At 58.2% G+C, this 8,340-nt stretch overlaps 1 pseudogene; it reads right to left on the minus strand.

Moving 5' to 3' along the window:
* Positions 1 to 5,904: 5,904 nt before the first annotated feature.
* Positions 5,905 to 7,369, minus strand: LOC102191220 (annotated as a pseudogene).
* Positions 7,370 to 8,340: the final 971 nt, after the last annotated feature.

An 8,340-nucleotide genomic window follows, 5' to 3' on the forward strand; every position in this document is an offset into this window, starting at 1 on the left:
GTGGGGTGGGAGGCAGCACTCCCCATGGCTTGGTCCTCACATCTGGGCACGTGAGGAGAGCTGGGTCCAGCAGCAGGGAAGGGACAGGTGTGGAGAAATGCCACGGAGGAGGTCCTCACAGCTGCCCCATCAGCAACCACAGGTCATAGGTCTCCAGTTCACTGGGCAAGGTCTACTTCAAAACCAAGATTTGCTCCAGTTTCATCCACCTCATTAGAACTGATTCAAATGTATTCTTTTTAATGATAACCCTGTATGCGAGACAGCAAAAGAGACACAGATGTATAGAACAGTCTTTTAGACTCTGCGGGAGAGGGAGAGGGTGGGATGATTTGGGAGAATGGCATTGAAACATGTATATTGTCATATAAAAAATAATAAATTAATTAATTAATGAGAAAAAAACAGGATTTCGGAGGAACAGCAGCAGCCCACCCACTGTTCACAGGACCCTCCCTCATTATCTGAAACCACTACCAGGAGATTCTGGGGTGTCTGGAGGCTGCTGGTAACCACTCTTGGGGTGAGGAGCAAGGCGCCAGCATGAGGGAGTTGGGTCTGGTGACCACTCAGGTCCTGGCAGTGCTGAGGCCTCAAATCCAGGAGGCAGCCTCTGCTCCTCAACTTGTGGCTGGGAGGCTTCTGCAAGGAGAGAGCAGGCTGCACGCTGGAAGGGAAAGCACTGCTCCACCGACTCAGCATTCCCACAGCAGCAGTTGTGTGGGTGCCCAGGTAACTGGAACCAGTGAGACACTGACCCTGCCTTCCTGGGACTCGGCTAACCTCGGTTGGGTTGGGGGAGCGGTCCACACTTGGGCACAGCAGCCACAGCCTGGGAGGAAGAGGGGGGCACAGGCAGGCTGCAGGAAGACGCGGGGTGCCCCAGAACTCCCAGATGAGAGCATCTGACACTCGGGCAGACGGAGAAAGGGATGTTAAGGTCCTGCCTGGAAGGAGGACAGTAGGTGGTCAGGAGAAGAGGAGCCAGTGGTCCAGGGACAGAACTGCATGAGAAAGTGTTGGGTCCCGGAGGAGCTCTGTGCAGAGTGCATGGCCAGCACAGCCACCCAGGGTGCTGGGCGACGAGGAAGGAGACCTAGGACCACCGGAAGCCCCACCAGGGCACCATGGACATGTTGGGGCTGAAAGAGGCGAGGGCTCGGCTGTGCTTTCCATCCGGGGTTGATGAGGACAGATGTGCATGCAGTGTGACCAGAACCATGGTACATGAAACACCGGCGGGAGGAGGAGAGACAGCAGGGGTTCAGGCTGGTGGGGGGGGCTAGGCTGACAGCACCCACCCTAGGCCATGCAGTCTGAGCTCAGCCAGTAGCAGTGGGGACAGGAAGAGGAGAATTTACTCTGGTCAGGCACTTGGGAGGCAGGGACACAGCAGGGAGGGTGGCAGAGTCAGGTGGCTGCCCTGGGTGGGCTGAGCCCCCAGAAGAGAGGAAGAGGACAGGAAACAGTTTTGAAGGTGAAGTTGCCTTTCTCTGGGACATCTCAGGTCCCAGGGGCAGCAAGAAACACAGTGAGGATTGTCCTTCTCATCTGCAAAAAAACCCAGATAAAGACTTGCTCAGCACTCGGCCAGCAGCCGCAGGGTGGCTTGGAGGGGAGCGGGCCTGGGCTTTCTGCCCAGAGATGCGCAATTCTGCCCAGAGGCCCCGCCTCTCCCTGCTTCCCTGGCTCCTGGGGTCCACGCTGAAGCTCGGATGCGGTCGCTGTCACTTTGCCTCTCGCCGAGTCTCTGGGACTGGACGCCTATGGCAAAGACTCAAAAGGGCACGGTCTGGCCTACGCCACTGAGTGGGTCAGTCCTAGCCTCCGTGCATTCCTAGTACCCACAGCTCCATCCCTGCCAGCCCCGCCGCGCTCCCCCGGTGGCTCCACCCCGCCCCAGCCCTGCCCGGCCCCACCCGGCCCCGCCCCAGCCCCGCCCCAGCCCCGCCCCGGGCCCCGCCCCAGCCCTGCCCCGGGCCCCGCCCCAGCCCTGCCGGCCCCACCCGGCCCCGCCCCAGCCCTGCCTCCTTCTCCAGAAGCTCCTCCTCACCCACGTGTTTCCCACACTTCAGCCACAGACTTCTCGCCCTGCTCCTCCCATCTCCTCCCCTCTTTTCTGCCCGCCCGACCGCTCACTTCTGGTCTTCCCCCGGGTCCCGCTCCAGGCCGCGGGTCTCGAGGCTCCTCCTGGGCTGACCTTCCAGGCGCCTCAGAGCTTGGCGGATCCTATTTCGTCTCCAAGGGGACAGGGCTGGCTGGGGAATGCGCCTTTGTTCCTACGTGCGTGTCTACATAACTGCGTGCCTACGTGAGTACGCACCCTGGTGGCTCAGAGGTTAAAGCGTCTGCCCGCAAGGCGGGAGACCCGGGTTCAATCCCTGGGTCGGGAGGATCCCCTGGCCAAGGAAATGGCAACCCACTCCAGTATTCTTGCCTGGAGAATCCCATGGAGGGAGGAGCCTGGTGGGCCCCAGTCCATGGGGTCACAAAGAGTCGGACACGACTGAGTCAAACTAGTAGTACGTGAGTACAGGAAGCCATACACACCGGAAATCAGGGGCTTCAGTGTTTGTGGACGCGACGGGACGAAGGCCAGTCAGCGCTGTCACCTGTCAGCGGTCTCGGGCCCTGGTGGCGGACCACTGTCCTGCCTAGTGGCCGCAGGCCTGGTCATCCTAAAGCGCCTGGGACTAGCTCTGCTTGCAAGAAGGCGGGACCTGCCTCGTGCGCTGATCATACCTCCGGGCAGGGGTTCCAGGCTCTGGGACAAGGAGTGACTGCCAGATGGCCAAGCTGCACTTCCGGTCCCCTCCATGGTCACAGTCCCCGCCCCTTTCCTTCCACGTGGTTGCGACTTCCTTCCAGCCTCCAGCTCCGCCCCCAGACTGTGACCTCACGTGAGCCCCACCTGATCCCTGCGAGCCGCCCCCACCAGGCAGGCCCTGCCCCTGCAGGACTCAGTTGCTTGTCCATGGTTCCCCTCCTGGTGGGGCCCAGCCACGAGTCCATGGAGGGCAGCCCACTGACTGTGGCGGCCCCCAGATCCTTCCAGAGTGGCAGTGTGAGGGGAGGAGTCGTTTTCTCTTGTTCCTTGTGGCGTCTCCTGGGCTATAAATCACCATCATTCCTGGGGGATGCATGCTGAGGCATCGTGGGGGTCCCTGTCCCAGCTGCGTGAGAACAGGCCAGCTACTGTGATGAACAGAACCCACCCTGAAGAAACCTGCACGTGTGTTTCACATCCGTTGGGCCCTCCTGGGTCCCCGTGGTGTGAGGCCCCTGCTGAGAAGAAAACTGGTGGCTTGTTGTCCAACATTGCTGTCTTGTCACAGGTGATTTTCTCCTGTTGCTCTGGTCCTTGAGCAGGTGAAGATGCCCAGACAAGCAGGCAGAAGAGTGTTTTTTCCTCTGGCCACCAAGCAGGCACCCTCTGCTTCCAGAGGTAGGAGTGCTTGCAGCCCCTTCTTGCTCAGGCATCCCACCCACACAGTTGAGCTTCGGTGGCGCCCAGGAGGAAGGGGTTGGGTTGGCTGAGACAATGAGTGGTGGAAACTGGGCAAGCCTGGGATCCTGTCACATACCCCAGTAGAAGACACAGCAATGGCCACACCCCAGGGCCAGCCAGGCTCCCTGGTAACTCATCCAGACCCAGTGAGGAGGGTGACCCTTTGTCACCCAGCAGGTGGACAGAGATTCAGCGGGATGATGAATCTCAGGGCCCGCCAGTGTGTGAGGACATGGCACCCTTGCCTGTGGTTGGGGGAATGGACATGGAGGAGCCTTTGTGGAAGGCTGTTTGCTGGTATCTGTCAGCCCCTTGGGTGTGTGCCCTGTGCCCTGGGCCTCCTCCTGCATGGATCTTCAGTCAGTGAGTGTGTGGTCCCTTTGAGTGGCTGTATTGGCACAATGAGTTTTCCCTTCCCTTCCATCAGGAGGGACGAATCAGTAACTTGTGGGACCCCCAACACTGGGAGGTGTAAACAGATGCATGAAGTTGTGCAGAGGTGGAGGAGTGTGCCCGAGGCGCTGGGAGTGTAGAAGTCATCCCCCGACTCCCCACTTGCCCCTGCGGAGGGATGTCTGGACAGGACTGACTCTCTGGCTTCATTTGCTGGCAGTCACATCAGGGTCACATGGGCTGGGTGACTCAGACTACAAACCGTGCTGGTTCAGGAGGCCAGAAGCCGGGGTTGAGATGTTGGCTGACCGTTGGCTGTCATGAGGGCTGTGAGAACTGTGGCTCTGCTGTGCTCGGGGAAGGAAAGGCCAGGGAAGACCTGGGCTGGGAGCCTCTGGGACCTTGTCCCCGTCCTCACAGCCATGTGGAAATGGAGGCTCTGCAAGGCGCTGAGACCCTGCTGAGGTTTAGGCCCGTGGCGCTGCTTCTCTGCCTCTCCCCCCTCCAGTAAACAGGGACCCCCTTCCAGGTACAAGAATAGAAGTGAGGATGGAGTTGCCTGTGGTCAGCTCCCCTGCAGTCATGGGCTATCTCTCTATCCCTCAGCACCTCCTCGGTGCCTCCTCAGCCATGGGAAGTTGTGACAGTAACCTGGCAGGTTATTTGAGGTTTGAATTCTGTGATCCCTGCATGGTGCCGTCCCAGGCCCTGGCGAGGACAGGGAGAACACCCGACCCAGTAGTTCCTGCTCTCCTTTGTTCTTTCTGTAGGCCCTGGGCAGGGGCCAAGGCATCTGCTAACAGTGGAGGCAGTGGTGTGGGAAGGGCTGGGAGGAAGGTGGCTCCCAAACGCATGGGGAAGACACCTGGCGGGGCTGTCAAGGGCAGCCCCAGGGCCGAGGCCAGGTTGGTTAGCACAGATCTGGCTCAGGAGGCCTGGGGTAACATGGGGGATCTGCAGAGTCGGCAGTGATGGGGCCTGGAGATGAGGGATGGGGTGGGGGTTGGGGGGAAGCCAAGCCCAGACTGTGCCTGTCTGTGCTGAGAAACGACCAGAGCCCGACCACTGGGCTGCGAAACCAGGGGGACTTGCCCTCCCTCCTCAGTGTTCCCAGGGTTTCATGGCCCTTTGTCTTGGAACTCACCATGTGCCTCTCTCCACCTGTCCTGCCCTCCTTCCTGACTTCCCTGCAGACTGCATGTGATGGACGGGTCCTCTGGGTTGCCACCCTCCTGTTAGTGGATAGCGTGGAGGCAGATGGAAAGAGCCAGCCGTCTGTGACCACCCCCTTCTGTGTCACCAGGCTTAGAGGATGCTCGAGCACATGGGGCTGATGTCTGGACCAGGGACTGTGTGTTGGGCGCGGTGCCTGAATTCTAAATAAAGCTGTGAGGGCAGAGCAACACCGGCTGGTGTTCACCTTGTGGAAACCTTGTATTTGTCTTCAGGTTTGGGGTCACGTGTTTGCAGGGCCCTTGGCGGTTGGGGTGACCCTGCTTTCCAGTGAGGCTCTTGGGGAAGCCCCTGGATTGGGAGCTGGTGACGCTCAGCTGCTGATCAGAAACTTGTGGCATCATCGGGGGACCCAGGAGGAGCCCCTTCTGCTTCAGGGTGCATGACTCATGGAAGGTGACACCCCCATGGTCAGGAGCCGGGCTGGGTCTTCTGCTGTGTGGCAGGCAAGGCCCAGGGACCCGCCCGTCCTGGGATGGCCTCAGCGAAGGGCTCAGGAGCCACACTCTTGGCAGAACGTGTGAAATGCTGCTGCTTCAGGTGAAAAGGAACTGTGGGGACTGGACTGAGGCCTGCGTGGGGCGTGGGCTTCCAGCCTCATCTGGCTCACCTAGTGCCGTGTGAATAGCATAGACAGACAGAAAGAACACAGACTCGCAGCTCTCATTTGATTATTTACTCCTGTGGAGTTTTGGTGTACTTTATTAGAGCGAAAAATAGATTTTTGATTACAGAAGAGCGCTTTTGGGTGTCCCTGGGGACCTGGCAGCTCAGGGATCAGGCTTGTCCTTGAACTCCTCACAGAGGGCACACTTCTGAGGACTCCTCCTGCTCCTCCTCTGCTTCAGGGGCCTCGTTTGGGGCCACAACTGAAACGGCTCCCCTCACGATGGAATCAGGTGTTGTACAAAGTCATCACTGGACCATAATCTGGGTACCTCGGGGAGCTCTTGGGCAGTTCCCCTGCACTGTCCCTTCCAGCAGTAGCCAGGGGTACAGACATGGCATTGCTGGATGTACCCTCTCCACTGGGGCAGCCCTGCTCGCTGTGGAGATGGCTTGACCTGGGCCGCCTGACTACACTGTCCATAAATCAAAGGCCACAGAACTCAAATGAGCACTGGCTGGGGGTTCCGTGAACAGTTGAGGCTCCCTTCTGGACCTGCTTGTCAGCCTCTTTGGTGCACTAGTGATGGAATCAAGGAGAGCATCTGGTCACCACTGCTTGCTTCTTTCTCTTTGGGGTTGCTGTTGTGCCGGTGGCGGGCTGAACAGTTCTTCTGGGGTCGCATTTCCTCTAGATGTTCTGCAGGAGGAGAGGCTTGTCTCTCTGGAACTTGGAGTAGTGATAGATCTGAAAGGAAATGAATCACTTCAGCCATCGTGGGGGAGAATAGCTTTTCCTCACAGCCCTCCTTCCCACCACTGTCCCGTCCTTGCCTAACTATGGAAACAAGGTCTTCTCATTCCTGGCAGGTGTTATGGGCACTCCCTGACATCAAGTGGCCTCTCAGGGTCTGGAGTCACCCCTGTGGATCCTGTCTAAGGGGATTCGTGGAACATGACAAGGCCTGCTTTCTCCTCTTTCCTTAACCACCCTCTCACGAGAAAAAAGTTCTCCTGGAAATTGAAATCCATCCAGCACTCGGCTTTTCTAGTCCAGTCTCCCCAGAAGGGCTTTCTACATTACCATCATCCTTTTCTTCCCTGCAGAGCAACCCGAATGGTGGATTTTACTGAACCCATGCAGGTTCAGTTCGCAGATGAAACTTTTGATGCTGTCTTGAAGATCCTGTCTGTGCATGTGTGATGGAGGACCTCCATCTGGAAGAGATCTGCCTCAGTTAACACCATGTCTCCCTCGTCATTCCAGTGCACAGAGGTGAAGGCCACATCCTCCACGATCATCCAGAGCTTCCTGGGCAAGGACAGCCCAAGGACAGCATTGTTCACTTCCTCACTGGCTGTTGCTGGGTTCGGGCCCTGTGGGGCGGGTTGTTTTGGGGGCCCGGATCTGGGCTCTCAGGTTGGTCCCACCACTTCTCCAAAGCCTCCTCTGAATCCACATTTGGATCTGGATGACATCAGGAGGGTGCCCTGCTGTGGGCTCTCCATCAGTGGATGGGGCGAGCGGGGCTGCACATGGCTTGTTGGAACTCTGACTATCCATGGAGCCAGTCTAGTTTAGGAGCATTCTCTACCCAAGCAGTGAATGGTCAGGGCAGAAAGGCCTCAGAGCAGGGTGGTAGTGCCCAATAAATACTGTCTGGAGATTCTAGAATCTGGGTCGTGGGCCAGGCAGCCAATTAAGTGGTCCACTTCCTTACTTGTTTCATGATGTCACAGAGGTGATGTGGAGAGGCAGCCCTGGCCCAGTGTGGGGAGGGGGTCTGGGGACAGAGATGTGATCCCCAGCTTGTCTCTTGTCTGAAAGTACAGAAAAGTATGTTTCAGGTTGCCTGCAAAGGCTCCATCTGCTGCCATGCACCTTGTTTCAGGGGGCCAGGCCCTGGATGGGTTGACAAACATGCCCCTGGCTCCACCCCTACCCTACCAACGGGCAGGCCTGTGGCTGCCTTCTGCTAAAGGGCCAGGCCCTGGTGAGTCCTGGTTCGGCTACCACCGAGAGACACCCCAGGGGTCAGATGGGCCCCTGGCGACTGTCCCTCCTGGAAGAGGGGGTCCATAGCGGGCTGGTTGGCCTAGCTTGAGTTGGTGATCCCACCCTCCCTCATCCCCAGGCCTTGTCCCTCTTCTGGCTTTGGTCTCTTCTGACTGGTGCTGCCAGTTGGTAGGTTCCACTCAGATGGCCCCAAAGTCAAGAGTCCTGTTTCCTGCCCCCATCGCCCCCCAGGTCAGGCTTTCTGCAGTGTAGAGCTGTGCTGAAGCACAGTGGTAGTGATCTCACATTCCACTTGACTGTTCCCCAAGCACCTGAGACACAGACTCCCCTTAGAGTTCTCACTTTGAGACCATCTGTGTGTATGCTTTTCCCATCCCCTTCCCAGAGTCTCAGACTCGGATTCAGCCTCCCTGGAGGCTGCCACAAAAGCCCTGTTTCCTCTTGACAGTGAGGTGGTTGGGCTTCTGCTATCCCCGGTCCTGGCCTCCCATGTCCAACTTGGGTATCTGTGGTTCCCTGCCATTTCAAGGACTTGGTTGGGTGTTCAAGACATAGCCTGTTCTGTTGAAAACAAGCAGTTCAC

The sequence above is a fragment of the Capra hircus genome, unplaced genomic scaffold, assembly GCF_001704415.2.
Source record: "Capra hircus breed San Clemente unplaced genomic scaffold, ASM170441v1, whole genome shotgun sequence".
Taxonomy (NCBI): domain Eukaryota; kingdom Metazoa; phylum Chordata; class Mammalia; order Artiodactyla; family Bovidae; genus Capra; species Capra hircus.